At 39.7% G+C, this 20,165-nt stretch overlaps 1 long non-coding RNA gene across 4 annotated transcripts in view; it reads right to left on the minus strand.

The window, feature by feature from the left end:
* The window catches only part of Gm6209, a 50,631-nt gene extending 35,207 nt beyond the window's left edge, over positions 1–15,424 (minus strand). The window contains exons 1-5 of one of the 4 annotated variants that reach the window (XR_001783828.2): positions 15,308–15,424; positions 13,535–14,532; positions 13,201–13,246; positions 11,545–11,640; positions 5,683–5,787 (exon numbers count right to left, since the gene is read on the minus strand). This is a non-coding gene — a long non-coding RNA (predicted gene 6209). Of the gene's footprint in view, positions 1–5,682; positions 5,788–11,544; positions 11,641–12,283; positions 13,061–13,200; positions 13,247–13,534; positions 14,533–15,307 lie in introns of those variants that run through there. The other 3 variants (XR_001783827.2, XR_003954471.1, XR_001783829.2) reach the window with 3 other exon arrangements.
* Positions 15,425–20,165: the final 4,741 nt, after the last annotated feature.

A 20,165-nucleotide genomic window follows, 5' to 3' on the forward strand; every position in this document is an offset into this window, starting at 1 on the left:
CCAATAAATGTTATTAGGCCAACTGGGATGTATTTACATATTGACAAGAGCATGGATGATAGAAAGAGGCCCCCATGGCCTTGCTGAGATTATGCAAAGTATGACTGACTTGTAGAAATACTTTGAAGCATTGATCATCACCTCTCACCTCCAAGTCTTAAAACTGAGGCTAACAGAACAGAGCCAACTTTGTTCAAAGTTATAGTTAAAGTGATTTGCAATCACAGAACGATAGCTGGTTCTTTTTTGACAACACAACATTGTATGGCCATCTTGCATGCGCCCTGACTCACCAGCAAGAACGACACTGCAACAGGATCCTTCCACACACGTTTATTGGGAGAGCTTGATTGCAGAGGCGAAGAGACCCCAAGCCCAGAACTGGTGCTGCTTATATAGGCCTAGGAGAGGCGTGTCTCACACCTGGATTGGTTATGCATGGGTTATGCTTACCACCTCATTTGCATGTCTCACATCTGATTGGTTAACTTGTCTCTCATCTGATTGGTTAACTTGTCTCTCATCTGATTGGTTAACTTGTCTCTCATCTGATTGGTTAATTTTGGTTAATTCTCAAAACCTCATCTTGGCAAAAAAAACTTTACTGCCTATGTATGCGTGGTGGCCAGCGCCACCCTGCAACGGCATATGTGGCTTCCCACATGGCCATAGAGTTGGTTTCCTAAGGCTGCCATAACAATTGACACAAACTAGATTGCTTCATATCAAGTCAAGGTATAGGCAGGGCTGTGTTCCTCTGGGAGCCTCAGGGGAGTATGTGTCTTTCTTGCTTCCCGGGCATTTCAGCTTCCAGTAGTAGCCAGTGTCCACTGATGCTCATCTGATATTTCTCAACCACATTCTTCCCATCCAGCAATAACTCCAAATTTCCTCACAATAATAAATCCTTGGCTGATTACATTTGTTACATAAGGAACTACACATCCCTTTGCTCTGTAAAGCAGTAGTCACAGGTCAAGATGTGGAAGTATCTGAAAGTGGAAAGTAGAGAGGTAGTAAACAGAACGCAAAGCCCACCACAGCTTTTAGTACTGGCAAGCCTATGGGTGTGTCTGAAATAGAGAAGGCATTGCTGAAAGACTGCAGGATAAAACCTTAAAAAAGGATTATCCTTTGCCACTTGCCCAACATTCTTCTTAATTAACTGAGACTTGATTACAGAATTCAGCTCACCATTTTTATCTAGGTCTCAGGGCTGTACTCAACTTTGTCAAGAGAAATTGTAAAAAAAAGTCAAAATCTGACCTGAGCCCTGGGGGAGCTGACTCTGGGCACTGGCTTTCCACCCACTCTGCCTATACCCAGAGGCAGCTTGATCTCGAGGAGTTCTGACACAGTCAGGATAACAGGCTCACAGGCTGCAGTCAGAGACAGCAAGGCCAGTTACCACCAGAGATAACCAGATGGTGAGAGGCAAGCACAAGAACATAAGCAACAGAAACCAATGTGACTTGGCAATATCAGAACCCAGTGATCCCACCAAAGCAAGCCCTAGATACTACAACATATCTGAAAAGCAAGATTCAGATCTAAAATCCCATTTCATGAAGATGATAGAGGACTTTAAAATGGACATAATACAATTCTTTTAAAGAAAGTCAGGGTGACTGGAGAGATGACTCAGTGATTAAGAACACTGACTGTTCTTCCAAAGGTCCTGAGTTCAATTCCCAGCAACCACATGGTGGCTCACAACCATCTGTAATGGGGTTTGGTGCTCTCTTCTGGTGTCTCTGAATCAGCTACACTGTACCTATATAAATAAAATAAATACATGCATGCCATTTAAAAAAAAAGAAAAGAAAAAAGAAATTCATAACATAGGTAAACAGGTAGAAGCCCTTGCAGAGGAAATAAATTACTCTCATAAAGTACAGGAAAATACAATCAAACAGGTGAAGGAATTGAACAACACTATCCAGGGTCTATAAATAGAAATAGAAACATTAAAAAAAAACACAAAGAGAGACAAGCCTGGATATGGAAAACCTAGTAAAGAGAGCAGGAGTCACAGATGCAAGCATCACCAACAGAATACAAGAGATAGAAGAGAGAATCTCAGGCATAGAAGATACCATAGAAAACATTGACACAACAGTTAAAAAAAACATACAAAAAGCAAAAAACTCCTAACTCAAAACATTCAAGAAAGTCGGGACACAATGAAAATATAAAACCTAAGAATAATAGGTATAGAAGAAAGCAAAGATTGCCAACTCAAAGGGTTAGTAACATCTTCAACAAAATTATAGAAGAAAACTTCCCTAACCTAAAGAAAGAGATGCTCATCAACATACAAGAAGTCTACAGAACACCAAACACATTGGACCAGAAGAGAAACTCCTCCCATCACATAATAACCAAAACACCAAGTGCACTAAACAAAAAAAGAATGTTAAAAGCAGTAAGGTAAAGAGGTCAAGTAACATATAAAGGCAGACCTATCAGAGTTATACCAGACTTTTCAACAGACCCTAAAAGCCCAAAGATCTTAAGCAGATGTCACACAGACCCTAAGAGAACAAAAATGCCAACCCAGGCTACTATACCCAACAAAACTCTCATAGATGGAGAAACCAAGATCTGCCATGACAAAACCAAATTTAAACAATATCTTTCCACTAATCCAGCCAGATATAATAGAATTAAAAGGCCAATACAAGGAGGGAAACTACACTCAAGGAAAAGCAAGAAATTACTCTTTTTACAACAAACCCAAAGGAAGATAGCAGAACATCTTATCAGGGTCGAGGTCAGGGTACAGGATGTGGAACATGTCAAGTTTCAGAAAATGGGTCAAGACCTGATCAAACCCAAATTTTACAGAAAACAGGACTTAACTTACTTTGACTTCGTAGCAAGATGATTTTTAATCTTAAAATAGAGTTAGGCAGGTCTATCACAACCTAGAAATAATTTTCCACTCAGATAGATAGATAGATAGATAGATAGATAGATAGATAGATAGATAGATAGATAGATAGATAGATAGATAGATATACAGATACAGATACAGATAGATATATTAAAAACTTTATTTTCTTTCATGATAGAAAAAATCAGATTGTATACATCCAGTAATCACTGCATATTCTTAAAACTCCCTTAAGACGGCTAGGGAACAATACAAATCACACATTATGGAAGAAGATACAAGAGAAAGAAATACATGAAGGGGAAGCTGATGGACATAACACAGCAAAAACCACAACCCAGAGCTTACAAAACAAGAAGCCAAGAAGATGAAGACAGATAGGGCTGGACAGTAGATAGGAGTGCTTACTGCTCCTCCAGAAGCAGTACCCAGCATGCAAAGCAGGAAGCTCACAGCTGCTTATGACTTAAGCTCCAGAGAATCAAATGCCTTTGGCTTCCATTCCATTCGCGCGCGCGCGCGCGCACACACACACACACACACACACACACACACACACACACACACACACAAAGTCATTATTTAAAATCTGTCAATTAATCCATACTAAAACATTTTTTAAAAGCTAGGGAACAGAGCCTTCAAAATTTAATAATCCCTTTCTTTTTCTAATTTTATTTCTTTACTTATTCTCTTTACATCCTAGTCACGAACCCCCTCCCAGTCACCCCCTCCCACCTTCCCCCACCCCCTTCTAATACCTCCAAATGCAAATTTTCTGAAAAGTAAAATTATTTTAGACACATTTTTTTTTGTGGCCAAATTTTACTTTCTCCAAATTTATTTGCTATCAAAACAAGATCTAAAGTATATAGGGCTAATTTTAATTGTTATTAGTCTTCTCTTAGTAAGACTATTCATGTTCCAACCAGGAAAACAATCAATGTATTTAATTATGAAAAATACTACAGGTGTATTAGGTCATATATCAATTACATACTTTATTATATTTTAGAATCTACAAATTAATTCCAATTCTCAAACAACTCTAGCCCTCAGGAGTTTGTAGAAGACATCATGGATCTATGTCATGAGCCTTTTCTAGCATCAATTTTACTGCTTGTCATTCTCTACCTCAACAAGAAGGGGCCTGCTCTCTGGAAAAGTGAGTTCTAGTCTCTGTGAGGTCTTACACACCAAGACTCACACATGGAACCCACCCTGAAATCTGAGACATGAGAAAGAGACCCCAGTTCCCCAATAGGCTCACAGACAGGAGCAATGGGCATGCACTTGAATCAGTGAGCTTTGTACTTTTGGGACAAATCATCCGAGATAATCAAGATCAAAGAAAGAAAGATTTATTGTTGCCTTTGATTTTGTTTTGTGGTTTTGCTTGATTTTATTCTGGGGGAGGAGAGGAGAGGGAAAGTCACTACAGGTGTGTGCCTGCAGATGTATGTTTTGAAGTATTTACATTCATGTAAAAATCAGAGTTCCATGCCCAGTGTCCCCTGCAGCCATTCCCACCTGTTAGCTTGATTGTTGTTGCTATTGTTGAGAGTCTCTCACTAACCCCGGAGCCTATTGGGCTGGCTGGCCAGTTACCATTAGGGATCCACTCCTCAATCTCAACTATCTCACCACTCCCCTCTCCAGCACTTGGCTATAGATGTGACTTCTGAAGGGCCTTGCTTTTTGCATAGGCTCTGGAGATCCAAACCTAGGTCCTCATTCTTGTATGTCAAATCCTGAGCCATCTCCCCAGCTCCTGGTTTTCAGATTGGCTCTGGCTTTGTGTTTACTGAGGCAGAATCTTTTTTTATTAGATACTCTATTTTAAATGTTATCCCCTTTCCTGGTTTCCCCTCCAAAAACCCCCTATCCTATCCCCCTCCCCCTGCTCACCGACCCACCACTCCCACTTCCCTGTCCTGGGGTTCCCCTACTCTGGGGCATAGAGCCTTCACAGGACCAAGAGCCTCTCCTCCCACGGATATCTAACAAGGCCATGCTCTGCTACATATGCAGCAAGAGCCATGTGTACTCTTTGGTTGGTGGTTTAGTCCCTGGGAGCTCTGGGGGTACTAGTTGGTTCATGCTGTTGGTCCTCCTATGGGGCTGCAAATCCCTTCAGCTCCTTGGGTTCATTCTCTATCTCCTCCATTGAGAGCCCTTAGGGCATTCACCTCTGTATTTGTCAGGCACTGGTAGGGCCTCTCAGGAGACAGCTATATCAGGCTCCTGTCAACAAGCACTTGTTGGCATCTACAATAGTGTCTGGGTTTGGTAACTGTATATGGGATGGATCCCCAGGTGGGGCAGTCTCTGGATGGCCTTTCCTTCAGTCTCTGCTCCATACTTTGTCTCTGTTACTCCTTCCATGGGTATTTTGTTCCCCATTCTAAGAAGGACCAAAGTATCCACACTTTGGTCTTCCTTCTTCTTGAGCTTCATGTGGTCTGTGAATTGTATCTTGAATATTCCAAAATTCTGAACTAATATCCATCTATCAGTAAGTGCTTACCATGTTTCTTCCTTTGTGATTGGGTTACCTCACTCAGGATGATATTTTCTAGTTCCATCCATTTGCCTACGAATTTCATAAATTCATTGTTTTTAATAGCTGAGTAGTACTCCATTGTGTAAATGTACCACATTTTCTGTATCCATTCCTCTGCTGAAGGACATCTGGGTTCTTTCCAGCTTCTGGCTATTATAAATAAGGCAGAATCTTATACTGCCTCCTGTCTACCTTTCCCAAGGGAAGGATTACAGGGATATACCATTTCTTCTGGGTGATGTCAAAATTCCATTCTGTGGTCTCTTGTCACTGCTGCTCTGAGTCTGTAGTATCACAGCACATCATGCCAGAAAAACAGGATGAGTAGCTGAGAAGCAAGAAAAAAAAAAAAAGACATGGTCCTCAAGTTTAATATCCCATCCTGAGTGAGGTAACCCAATCACAAAAGAATTTACATGATATGTTCTCACTGATAAGTGGATATTAACCCAGAAACTTAGAATAACCAAGTTACAAGTTGCAAAACACATGAAACTCAAGAAGAACGAAGACCAAAGTGTGGTCACTTTGCCCCTTCTTAAAATTGGGAACAAAACACTCATGGTAGGAGTTACAGAGACAAAGTTTGAAGCTGAAACGAAAGAATGGACCATCTAGAGACTGCCACACCCGGGGATCCATTCCATAATCAGCCTCCAAACGCAGACACCATCGCATAGGCCAGCAAGATTTTGCTGAAAGGACCCTGATATAGCTATCTCTTGTGAGGCGATGGCAGAGCCTGGCAAACACAGAAGTGGATGCTCACAGTCAGCTATGGGATGGAACACAGAGCCCCCAATGGAGGAGCTAGAGAAAGTACTCAAGGAGCTAAAGGGGTCTGCAACCCTATAGGAGGAACAACAATATGAACTAACCAGTACCCCCAGAGCTCGTGTCTCTAGCTGCATATGTAGCAGAAGATGGCCTAGTCGGCCATCTTTGGTAAGAGAGGCCCCTTGTTATTGCAAACTTCATATGCCCCAGTACAGAGGAACACCAGGGCCAAGAAGTGGGAGTGGGTGGGTAGGAGAATGGGTGGAGGAGGGTATGGGGGACTTTTGGGATAGCATTTGCAATGTAAATGAATAAAATACCTAATAAAAATTATATATAGAGAGAGAGAATGTCTGTCCCCAGTCAACACCCTGATTTCCTGAAAGCCTCGCCTCTCAAATGTTCTATCACCTCCTGATGATTCTATAGGGTGGGAACCAAGAATGGAGCTTTGAGGACATTCAAGATTCAAACCTATAGCAGCATTCCTATCAGAATGTCAAAGATTGGGGGAGGGGTTCCTCTGAGCTATTCAAAAACCAAAGACCCCTACATTTGACACTTGAAGGTTCTGAAGAAGACTGTAGAAAGCCCATCTGTTTACCTTCCAGAGTATCTCACCCCAGTGTACAGAAGTCTAAGTTGGGCTGAATGAATGTCAAGGATCATTAGACATCTGAGGACACAAAAAATTAAATAAAACCAGTGGGAAAATGAACTCTGGGTAAGAGCATGCCCAGAGCTTTAATTAATAGCCACAGAAAAAAGTAAAAGTGTATAATATTTGTATTGAATGGAAATATTATAAATTAAAATGGGCACAGCAACAGCCAGAGAATAAAGAAAAAAAACAAAAACAAATACATGAAAAATGTTAAAGAACTTCTTATACTACACAATAGTGAAACTTAAGACAAACACAGAATTTTTAAAATGCTAAAATCTCCCAGATATAACAAGTGTGCTAATCACAAACACTTCAAACGTTTGCATCACTGAGGTACTTAACTACTCTAAGGAAAATTAAGCTTCAACTACACTTGTATGTTATGCATTAATTTAAGCAATAGTATATACATATTAATCTTTTAAAAATATTATATTCCAGGTGACATAACCGGCTACTGATAGTACACCATATTTCAGGAAATCCAGGTAAATAATAAAGAAAAAAATGAAATTAAATATAGTCAATTCAAACAAAGAAGTTTATATTTCAAAGATAATATGACATATATGTAACAGTGTGTCATTCTGTGCACAGGCTTAGGCAGCTCCTGTTCTGAGTTGGAGGAGGATAACGTGCCTAACCACGTTGTGAAGGCCATAAGAACAAGTAAACAACGGAGGTAGATAGTATAGTCAACACAAAGCAAGGAGTACAAGAAGGCAAATGTGGTGGTTCTAGTGACCTAGGTGGCTTAGCCATGCATCACACTTATACATCATAAATACAAGTATCAAATCAAAAGTGGCTAACATGGCTGCACTACAGCTGAGGGGAGAGTGATGGGAGAGACTGGGAAGGACAATGTGTTAACATGAGGCAGGAGGATGCTCACTATCCAGGTTAAGGTCAAAAGGCAAGGGCTAAAGTTCAAAACTCAAGAATGAGCTATTTATGCTTGATGCTTAGAGGTAAGGAGGAAGAAGCAGTGGAGAGCTGTGGGCTCTGACTCAGAGATGCTGGAGCTCTTGATCTGGAGCAGACTCTAGGACTATTGGTTAGGATTCAGTGGCTTTTTAGCTTATCTTACTATGATACAAATAAAATTCGATTTTTCTAGTGAAGTGTTTTTTAGCAAATAAATAATTCATAATTTTTATCTGTGTTTACTATTTTCCTCATTTTCTATTTTCTATCACATCATTTTTTAATTTATTTTAAAACAGTGTTTTATATTTAAAAAAAATAATGACCAAATCGATCATTACAGGATAGCTGAGATCAGGTCTTGGCTTTAAGGACAGTGAGTGGTTAAACTCACTCAGTGGGCATTTGCATTCTTCCCTGCTTCTTGCCTAACTTCTTTTCTTTTACTCTGTAGGTAATTATGGAGCAGTAGCTGCAGGATCTAATGGAAGGGTGGTCTATTCTGCTACTTTGTTGTTCAAATATTGGTCATTCACAGGTCTTTTATTGGGGTCTTGTGTCCCCTAGACATCCTCCTTATCATTTTTTTTTACCTTTCTGGGGTTTGGTTTTCGTTTTCGGTTGGTTTTGTTTGAGTACTTCTTTAGTCTCTGCTGCTACAATGTGGCTTATACTCTCGAAGTCTGCACATTAAATATGGGTGGGGTGTTAGCTCAGAGGCTAAAGGGCATCATCGGGACACTCCACAATCAACACCATGTTTGCAGTGCTCTGTTCCCATCTCATGTGGGCTGCACAGCCTCCAACCTACAGAATAAGCTTAGGCTTCCAAAGCAAGAAGCCAAACTAAAGTAAAAGTGATTTCCTCTACCAAGCTTCTATTTTATAGGAATAATTAGTATTGCTCTGGCTAAAGCTGGGTCAGATGACAACTCCCGACCCAAGGATACCCAAAGAACTCTATGGACTAGTTTTGACAGATCATATCTACTAGGACTGAATACAGTGCCTATCTACATGTGTGAGCTGCTGAAACACACAAGCACACAGCACATTGAAACACTAAAGGTATGTTTAAGTTCAAAGCTTTAAAAGGAGAGTGAAATATTTTAAGGGTTTGCTGTACATGTTTCAATAAGGATTCTCAAAACTCAAATCCATCTTGTGAACTTTCTGATTCTGCTTTGTTCTCAGTGTGTCAATGTAGGCCATGCTGGACTGAAGTCCAAAGTTACTCAGTCAAACACAAACCCAAGTATTGCTTTGAAGGCGTTCTGTAGACAAATAGAAGCCCCTCACCAGGCAGCGTTCAGGTTAGGTAGTTTATCTCTCATAATCCAGGTAGGCATGATCTGAGTGGCAGGAAGAATTAAAGAGCAAAGCTGAGTTTCAGGCAACGAGAGGAAACTCTCCCTGTGGATAGCTTTCACTGACACGAGTGAAGATGCTTGATCTGGCTGATGAGTCTCTCTCCTATCACTCTTCATGGACTCACTCAACCAGGTCTCACAGTGTGGACTGCAAGCCTTTTTGATCTATCTTCCTCCATCTCTTCTTCTTTCCTACCCTTTCTCACTTCTCATCCCCAAGTAGCTACACCTCATTGATCCACTCACCTAACTACCTATCTACTTTAATACTTATCATCCACTTAATATCTGCCTGTCTACAATCTGTCATATCTTTATCTCTTGTCCCTCTATCTATCATCTATCTATCAAACTGTAGCATCTCACTGATCTTGTTTCTCTGCTTAAATTGGGATTGATCTACTCAAAGATAAACGGCCAGACAAGACCATCTTCTGCTTTCTTATTATTCCTTCTTCACTTTAATATTTCTTTGCAAGTCTTGTTATTTCTTGCTTTTATTCATTTATCTTGTTGGGGAGGTGGGGTTGGCATATGTCGTGTCAAGTGTGTGTGTATGTGTGTGTGTGTGTGTGTGTGTGTGTGTGTGTGTGTGTGTGTGTGTGTGTGTATGTGTGTGTGCAGGTCAGAGGACAACTTAAAGGAATCAGTTCTCTCCTTCCACTATGTGAGCTCTGGGGACCAACCTTAGGTGTCCAGCCTTGATGACCAGCACTTTTACCTATTGAGGCATCATGTTGACAATACACTAATAACTAATATTTATATTATTCCTTTCCTCTTATACTATACAATATAGTATAAAAATTATACTTTACAATATAGATAAAGAATAATTGGTTTTGTGCTTCAATATCCACACATCACAAGACACCAATTCTCTAGAAGGAAACTTCTTACAACTCTGTCTAATATAGTAGAGAAAAATTGAGGAATGGTTGTCATAGGGAGAAACTAGGACAGAGTTCAAAGGTCAAGATCCACAGTCACAAGATGAAAATAATTCATGCTGACATTTTGACAAAATAAATACATCTCCAGCATCCACTGGTCCAGGGTGTTTTGAGTCCTGCATGAGGTTGTTGACACAGTGGAAGAAGTAAACATGAGTCCAAGGCTGATGAAATCTAGCTCTTGTCTTTCAACAGGGGCCAAATAGCAGTGTTTGTATTTGTTTGAAAACTGAAGTTTAAGTGTCTTAGATGTGACAAGATTCCAGATAATTTTCTATGGCATTTCTTCACTTTTTATTGCTCATTTGAAAGAGAATATAATGAACCTCAGAAATTATCCTTACCTATGAATTCATCTCTCACAGTATTTTTAGACAAAAATCACCCAAGTAGCACGGATTTTTTGTTTGTTTTGTTTTTATTTTTGTTTTTTTGTTTGTTTGTTTGTTTGTTTTTGTAGGTTATCTGGAATTAAAAACAAATTTTGTATAGGATTGTTCCCTATCTCTCTTCTCTGTTTTTTAAACTTTCATTTGCTAAATATCATTTTGTTAACCTCATTATTTTCCATCTCTATTACTAGGAAATAAAGTGTAGGAGGGCCAAGACTTATGTTTGAACTTCAGTATATCATATCTCAGTAGTTATGCACAATATCTGGCACGAGGTGGATGTTACTGAATGATACATATTTTTTTCCTGATTCTATAATACATGCACAATAATACTACACAACTTTCTAGCTTATTCTCAAAATTCCTAATCAACATGAACTCCATCTTTCCATGTGGGCGTCAATATCTGCTTCCAAATAGATTGTATGTGATGTTTAGAAATATTGTGTAGAAATAAAACGTTAATCAGTTTTGCTTTTTTTTTCTTCTTCTTCTTCAGATTTTGCTATACTGTTCTCTGTGTATTGAGTTCCTTATCAGGGGTCTTGTCTCTCTGTTCCAACCAAGTCCCACACCAAAGAGGACCTGAACCTTTGGCTGGTTACCATTTAGTCCCAACAGACAGCTGCTTAACAAATGGCATGATGCCGTCCATGATGCTGCATGTGGTGAAGAATTAAAAAACAGATATGGCATTTCCAAGTGGTTAGTAATAACAGCAACAAATATTTCAGATAGGTAGCCCAAGTGATCTTTATTGGAGATGGCAGTCTTCCCTCTTCTGTGATTAGTGGAATGGAAGAGAAATAGAAATGCTTTCTGTAATCCAACACTGAATGGAACGTTCACACAAACTCATTTGAGTATTCACCCTGGCCCCTGAGACCAAAGAACAGAAATTTGCCAGACCACATTCTTTAATATTCTGCCATGGAAAATGAATGATCCAAAGTTAAATAAAATATGATCATGTATCAAGTCCACAGAGACACCTACCGGGATCTCAGAGCTGGCTCCGTCTGAGCAACGGGCTCATCTGATATGGTTGTTGATGTTGCCCTAGTCGCTGCAGCGATCATGCATTATTCATACCTGAATAATAAAAAAGAATAAAAGGGGTTTTGTTTCTTTGAAATAGTATTTTAGATCTTAGAGGTGATAGAAATTTTACAACTACCTGCAGAGCCTTATTATCAACTAAAGAGAATGGCAGAAAAGATTAAAAAAAAACAAAAACAGAGGGGTCTAAAGCATGAAAATAGTAAATGCAGGTCATGCAAGAAATATACAGTCAAAAGGCCAATAAACAAACCCCCTTGGCAACCAAGTTAACTGAATGCATTTATAAGCAACTTCTCTTAGCCCTTCTGCTATGTTTCTGCAAACGCTGGGATATCATTGTTTTCAGAAGCAGCCAGCATACTGGCAGGGGACAAAACACAAAGCACATTTTTTACTAATAATATTTTACTTTAAAACACCATTGATCTTGAGCTACCTCCCCAATTGCAAATTGGAGGCTTTTCACGTAATTTATAGAAGAAAACTATGAAGTTTATCTTTGAGGTGAAATGAAATAATACCCACACTTCCTACTTTGAGGAAATTTTATGTTAAATCACCTCGACAGGAAGAGATGACAAAACATTGAGAAATATTTAGAGATTTCATTTCTCTTCCTGATAACGACAAGGTTGATTTTGTGCTCCCAGAGGGGAAATGCAAGCTGATTTACCATCAGCTGCCTCGGTGCCACCAGCCACATTTCACAGTCTTTAAACAGCCACAGCTCAATGATGCTGCCTGTCCTTCTGTTGGGCTTGATCAACTGCAAAACGCCTGATGAGTCACGGGCCACTTCCACATCTAAGCTACCTGTTTCTTTATCGTGATAAAGCAGGATGTGCAGCAAGAGGCAAACTGTCATAATTTTATTGGCAAGAGAAGGTTGATTTACACTGCCTCTTTCTCTGTGCAGGAGCTAATAGCATCTGAGAAAAGGACAGCCTACAGTGAGCTCGCTTCCAGTCCTCTTGCTCTTCGGCTCTGCCTTTCCCAAGCAGAGGAACAGCTCAGTGCTTGCTGTGGCCCCATCTGAGGAATGCTTAAGTCAGATTTTGAGCATAGGAAAAGTAACCCCGATTGGCCTTGCTCAAAAAACCCACAAATTTCTAATCTGATCATGACTTCCAAGCAGACCCACAGTGAGCATGAGGGAAGCCTTAGCAAATGTCCCGCAGGAAGGAATTTAAATGTTCAGCCATTCTACAAAGCCCACAGGTGGAGCAATATGCCAAGGTAGAATTACTGTTTGGAGGAAAGAATGTATTGTTTTCAGTTTTCTTCTCCAGCTGAGTCTAAAAGTCATAGTGTATGCTATAAATAAATAAATAAATAAATAAATAAATAAATAAATAAATAAATAAATAAATGAATGAATGAATAAATAAATAAATAAATAAATAAATAAATAAATAAATAAATAAATAAATAAAAGCTAGGCATGGCCCTCCTGCCCACTCCTGTGTGTCTGCCCCAGTCCTCATTTCAGCTCATTTGAGTTTTTCTCTGTTGGAACTGCTAACACTCAATGAGAAGATATGGAAACCAATGAAGAAGGCAAGGCAATCTACTGTGTTAGTGAAGACATACCAAGATAAAGGATGTAACCACCCATTAGTGGTTCCCTCTTGGGTAACTGAAGGCAATACATAGAAAAAATGGTTAGACAACCAGGATAGACACGTAAGGAAATTCTGAATGTGTCACTTAAAAGGAAAATACAAAGGTGGTGTGATAAATGCTCATTCCAATCCAAGTCATACTTAATTGCCCATTTCCCCCTTTCAGAAGCATTAAACTGTTTGAAACAGTTATGCCACATTTGCTTCGCCTTATTGTTTAAAATGTTTATTTCTCTTTAGAAGCATGCATTTCCCAATCAACTGGACACTTCTGCCATCTATTGAAGACCCAACTAATTTACCTAGTTGTCTGTTGAGCAATTTAGTATTGTCACGGGACCACCTCTGTGCTTAACACGTTAAAATCCGGCTACCTCTTCTCATCTCAGCATCCCTCCACACACAGAGCAAGGCTCATCTATTCAGACCACCATCCTCTGCTCTGCACGAGTGAAAAAACCAAAACAGTAGAAAGCTGTGTTGGTGTGTCTAGACATAACAAATAGTCGCTTGAAAAAAAAATGTTGCCAGGTTGGGGTCTGCCAATCGACCATTGGCAGAAAGTATTAGAAGCAGCTCTTAAAAACAAATTGAACCATTCCCATTTTAAAATATGCAAAGAGGCCTTCAGTGGATTTGAAGGGTTGATCACTGGATTCTTCTTGAGCCTTTAATACTTGGATCATGGCTTTTTCAAGTATCCTGACTTTCTTTCTCTCATCAGTAGACCACAGCTCATTTAATGCCCTTCCCTTCTTCCCTTCAGTTTTCAGTTTCTGAACTCCACTCTTAACAACTTGTGTTCTCATGAACGTGCCACCAACATGGTTACTTACAGGAAAATGTTTGTCTATTATTTGTATCCTCCCCTCTCTTTTCTCACCCCGCCATCCCGGGCAGGTAGCTTCTCAGAGAGATCTTCATCTCAATGCACAGCATCATTCTGAATGACAGGAAGCATACGGCAACTGAACTTACACACAGAAATAAAGGCTCCTTTGTGGGAGATGAGATGGGGAACAGCAGCAAGGGCGAAGATAAAGGTTACAGAAAGAAATGAAAGGGACGAAACAGCTGTGTTGAGAAGGAACCTGGGGGAAAAGTGCTGAAATATTGAAAAGGAGCTAAGACATTCGGCTCTGGGATGTGCCTTAACCTGGCTTGTGTTTACAAGACCTTGCTGAATTCCATATTCATTGATACTTCTGAAGCTAGTTTTGTATATGGTAGGCTTCATGGCTTTTGTTTGTGTTCTTCTCTCTAGGACTTTCAAAGACATGCTGATTTTGATCTATTTTCTCTGTAGAGAAAGAAACAAAACAACCACAGTATCACAGTCCCTGCATCCTGTAAGACCATGTCCTCAGTTTCCTGCTAGAATACTGTCCCTCCATGCCCACCTGAGGCATCCCAGACTCAACCTGCCTACACCTAAACTCAAAATTCTGAATCCCATCTCCCAATTTCCTCTCAAAAATAACAACATGACCATAATCTACCTACTTGTATATGTCACGAACCCTGAAGGACAGTCCTTGTCTTTCTGTCTCAAAGAGGTCACCATGTTCTGGCTCCTTAATACCTCTCAGAGTCTCTTATCTCTCTTTCTCCTATCAGGGTCCTGCCTTAAACACCACAATCCCTGTGGATCTATTGCTAAAGCTTCTAGGGTTTGGCCTCCTATCATGCAGAGCAATCTTTAGCTGTGACAAACTCATAAGAGCAGCTCCTCCCACTACTTTTAGAATAAAGTTCTAATTCCTTATTTCTACAGACCAGGGTTTTCAGACATGCTTTCCACTTGTTTCCACAATTTTCCTCCTTCCTCTCTGTTCATGATTGACCTTTTTTCATTTCTCCAACGAGCTAAGTATTCTGCTGCCCCCACACATGCTGTTCTCTGTAAGCAAAAGCCCAGCCCAGAGTCAATCTCAGCTTATCTCGCCTATCATTTCTTCTTCTTTTAGTTATCTTTAATCTTTTATTAAAGTCCAGTCATTCTCTCACTCCCATTCCATCCTCTGACTATTCCGTATCCCATTTCTCCTCCCCCATCTCCAAGAGAATTTACCCACCCCAATCCCCGCTGCCAGGCCTCCCCAGTTCATGAAGACTCAAGTCTGTAGAGGGTTAGGTATAACTTCTCTCACTGAGACCAGATCAGGCAGTCCTCTGGTGTATATGTGTCAGGGACCTTGTACCAGCTACTGTATGCTGCCTGGTTGGTGGCTCAGCGTCTGAGAGATCTCAGGAGTCAAGGTTGGTTGAGACTGCTAGTCTTTCAATGGGGTCACCCTCCTTTACAAATTCTTCCAGTCTTTACATAATTCAACCATAGGAGTCACCAGCTTCTGTACATTGGTTACGTGTAAGTATCTGTGTCTCACTCTTCCAGCTGCTTGTTGGGCCTCTCAGAGGGCAGCCATGCTAGGTTCCTGTATGTAAGCACACCACAGCATCAGTATTAGTGTCAGGCCTTGGAGTCTCCCCTTGAGATGGATCCCATTTTGAACGGTCACTGGGCCTCCTTTCCCTCAGTCTCTTCTCTATTTTTGTCCCTGCATTTCTTTTAGACAGGTACAATTCTACCTGTCAGTTTTTGACTGTGGGTTGACAGCCCCATCCCTCCACTTGATTTTCTTTTGGAGGTGGACTCTACAAGTTCCCTCACCCCACTGTTGGGTATTTCATCTAAGGTCCCTCCCTTTGAGTCCTGAGAGTCTCTCACCTCTCAGGTTTTTGGTACCTAGAGACCCCCACCTTCTACCTCCCAAGGTTGCTTGTTTCCACTCTTTCTGCTGGTCCTCAGGGCTTCACTCCCACCCCCGCACACACACAAACACACAATATATGATCAAGTTCCCCTTTTCCCACCCATGTCTCTCCCTCCCTCTGTAACCCGTGATTGTTTTCTTCTCCCTCCCAAGTGGAATTAAGGCATCCTTACTTGGGACCTTCGACTTGTTAACCTTCTTGAGTTCTGAGGACTGTATCCTGGGAATTCTGTACTTTTTTGGCTAATATCTACTTATTAGTGATGTACATATTATGCATGTTCTCTTGGATCTGAGTTACCTCACTCAGGGTGATATTATCTTGTTCCATCCATTTGTCTGCCTTTCAGATATTCACCTGGGAAGTCACCTCTTCAGAAAAGCTTCTGTCCTTGATCCCCTTGTCTCCCTCCTCCCCTCTCAGATTTGCCATTTCTTCCCATTAACATCTCTCCTATTATAGTCTACACTTCCCTGATAGAATTTATTTAATTTGTAATTAAATAACCTTTTCTATAATTATTAATGTCTGCTGCCATGACAGACTCTCAATTATATGATTTATAATGTTAATGTTAATATTATGCTGGTAATTGCTAATTGTTTAGTATTGTATAGACAGTCATTTCTGAAAACTTCAGTGATAGAATCTTTTAAGGCTAAAACATTAGAAATTAAAAATTCTTTATGTAAATCATAGTTTTATTTGCTATTTCTATTTCTCTGTTTACTCTAGAAGAGAGATGCTAAAACATTCAATAAAACTAGAAACTAAAACTGAGATGTATATGAGACACTGAAATAAAAATTCTGGGACTATCAAAGGAATGGTGCTTTTTCTTCAAAGGACATGTCAATCACTTACAAGGACAAGATCTCAGATCTTCAGACTCTCATGGAACCTGTAGAGAGAAAGAAACCTTATCCATTTCAACTCAGACATAACCCTCACTGCTGAGAGAGCTCACAAAAGGAGTTCATTAGTGCCACGTGGGATAACAGGGTTCTGGTTCCATCATCATATCTCCTAATAAATGAGCTGATGAGTCAAATTCACTGAAATCTCTCTTCCTCTAGAATATATTGTAGAATACGAAAGTTGAAGTGATGATGCGCTTCAAGGTCTTTCAGATGTAATAAAGCTGAAATCACTCACTGCAAGATGTAAAGTATGTGAAGTGAGATATCTTTTTAACACAAAATATTTGGCAGGCTAATAACCCATGACACACTGCTCATCAACATGGACCAAGAAAAAAGACATTTTAAAGTCAACCTGACTCTATTATCCGCACTACAGGCAGCTTCGCTGCCTAGAGGATTGGGACAAACAAGTATGGACATAGGTTCCTCCTTCAGTCCATTCCTCCATTCAATGGCCTCTATGTGTATTGTCTAATCTTTTCTTTGATAGTAATTTAATGTATGCTCAATAAATGCTCAGGGAATATGTTGCTTCAGATTCTGTCAATAAATGAACAGCCACCACCTTAAAACTACCCAGCAGGTTTGGTATGTATAACTTTCATACACACATATATTCAAAACTAATAGACAATCAAGTTTAAAATGCACATTTCTGACATAGCTCTTATGGTGGGTTTTAAGAGAATTTCAAAATAAAATAAAAGTCATGGGAAGATGAATGTCATAAAAGATAATGAGTTTACCTATACTCACACGTATAAATAATTTAAATGGTTGGACCAAGGGGAGTAGAAGAAAACAAATGGCTGGTGTTCCAAGCAGTCAGAGAAAATATTAGGAAAACAGAAATATTTCATGAACCAGAGCGAAAATATGTGAGCAACTTCAGCAGGGATGAGGCTGGGCTCTCTGCTGACACTGACAGTTGGTAGAGTGGATCCCTATCCCACGTAAGGCCCTGAGTTTGAGTTTGATCTCCAGCATGATTTAAAGGGAACGGAGTGGCATATACCTGCAAGTCCAGCAGTAGGGAGGCAGAAGCAGGAAGACCAGAGGTTCATGGTCATGCTCAAGTACAGGATGAGTCTGACACCCTGGGTTACATAAGACCCTGGTGGGGAATGCCATACTGTTAAGCAGAGCAATATAATTAAAATGATGCCATAAAAGTTCATAGATTATGGAATAGATTTTTGCCAATGCTGGGGAAAAAATTGTGATGCCTAAACTGATCATAACATTGATTGGCTTATGCAGACTGAGAATACATAATAATAAAAATAGCAAAGAATATTGACAAATGTACTGTGATCTTAGGAAAGAGATTATGAAAAGAATATTACAAAAAAAAAGAAAAAAAGAATATTACATGTATATGTTCATACTTAGAATTGGAAAGACTGATTTTTTAGATACAAATATAGAAATAAACACAAACATGGAGATGTTAGGAGGCTCGGTGATGAAGAGTGTTCACTGCTCTTGCAGAGAACCCACAGAACATACATGGTGGCTCACAACTACCTGTACCTCCAGTCCCATGGGCTGCAACATGCTCCTCTGACTCCAAGGGCTCCTACATGAAATAGATACACTCGGGCACACAAATATATAGTGTGAGTCAGTGTGTGGTGTGTATTTAAACTGGACCTACCCATGGTCAAAATGTTTGAGGTGAGATGTCCCTAGTATCCAGGGAACCGGTGTCCTCTGTAAAGTTCAGGAGTCATTTCTATTTTGTTTCTAGCACAGTTGAGAATAGTTTCTATGATGCTAGAAGTCCCTTCCAATATTGACATGAGACTTACCCTTCTGTAACTTACATGTAAAAAGTTTTTTTTTCCCTTTCAGAGCAATGTTGAACAAAAATATGTTCAGAACCCTTTCACGTGACTAATCTTCAAAAACTCTGAGAGTTATTGAATCATTTTATTGTTGCATTTTAATAATGTACTATTTATAGCATATGAAGCTCATTAACACAATTAATACATGCCTGTGTTATTAATAAGCATTTCTAAGGGATTACAAATATCTCCCAAGGGTTTACTGATGCTATTTCAGTCTTATGTTTAGATTTATGACTTTGTCTTGGAGGCGGGGTGGGAGACAGACGGCTTTCTTTCCCTGAGAGCAAAGAATATTAAAACTCTATTCTAAATCAAAATGTCCTGAGTTTAATGAAAACCAGTAACAGAAAGTCTGAGGATCTGTGGCTGGGCTTTCTAACTTGAGAGAACAAATTAAAAAGCATCAGATTCAATTTTCCAAAAGATTGTGATTTTCTATTTGTATGGGCTGCAAATTTGGCAGGCTATACAGGTTTAGAAAAAAATTATTATTATTTTTCCAATACTTTCAAAAATGTATTTGCGTCTAAACCTTAGGGTGCATTCAGGTAAAAGAAAAAAATCTATTTATGTATCCATTATCTCTGAGTAGAAGCTGAGTTTGATGAACGCTCCACACAACTAACAAATGTTTGCCTGCCCAGATGGCTTTTGCTCTAGCAACTATGCCTCAGAAAATAAATTATTGCTATTATTTATGCTCATCATAAACTATGTCTGCATAACAAGTTTCTCAGAGGAGTTGAAACTAGTTTTTGCTGATTCTACAACACATCTCATTTGTAAAAGTCAGAAAACTGTACCTTTGTTGTTCCAAGTGAGAAAATGTGTTAGAGAGAAGCACACGGCAGCATGGAAGCACAAGCGAGTGTTCAGTTTACCCATGCATAGAGACACTCAAGAATCAACACTCTGGAATATGGAAGGCCATTAAGTGTCAGCTGTGCTTATAAAACAAAATTATTAGAAACTTTAAAACTACCAAGAACTGTATGTACCTGCTGTGAGATTAAGATTACACAACATGGAAGAAAGATCCCATCCGCAAAGATAAGGTCTCAAAATAAGAAAGAACTTGGGACTCTTACAGGAGAGAATATAATGACTTGCTTAGAATAGGCAGTTGCTAAATTATTGCATAAGAAATAGAGTTCTGTTTTATTCCTCCACTCTGCAGCCAACCCAAAGCTAGTTATTTATCCCGCCCGTAAAATGCAATAAACCTGCACATGTCCCAGAAGGATAGGTGAGGATTAATCTCCTAGAGGTATCTGGAGTTTCACAAATGTTGTGGTGATATACAAATTGTGGTCCCTTTCATTTTGCGTTTATAACACATTCATGGTCCTAACACACTGGAGGGTACCTCAGCTGTCCAGACA

This window comes from Mus musculus, chromosome 3 (assembly GCF_000001635.26).
Source record: "Mus musculus strain C57BL/6J chromosome 3, GRCm38.p6 C57BL/6J".
NCBI classification, from domain to species: domain Eukaryota; kingdom Metazoa; phylum Chordata; class Mammalia; order Rodentia; family Muridae; genus Mus; species Mus musculus.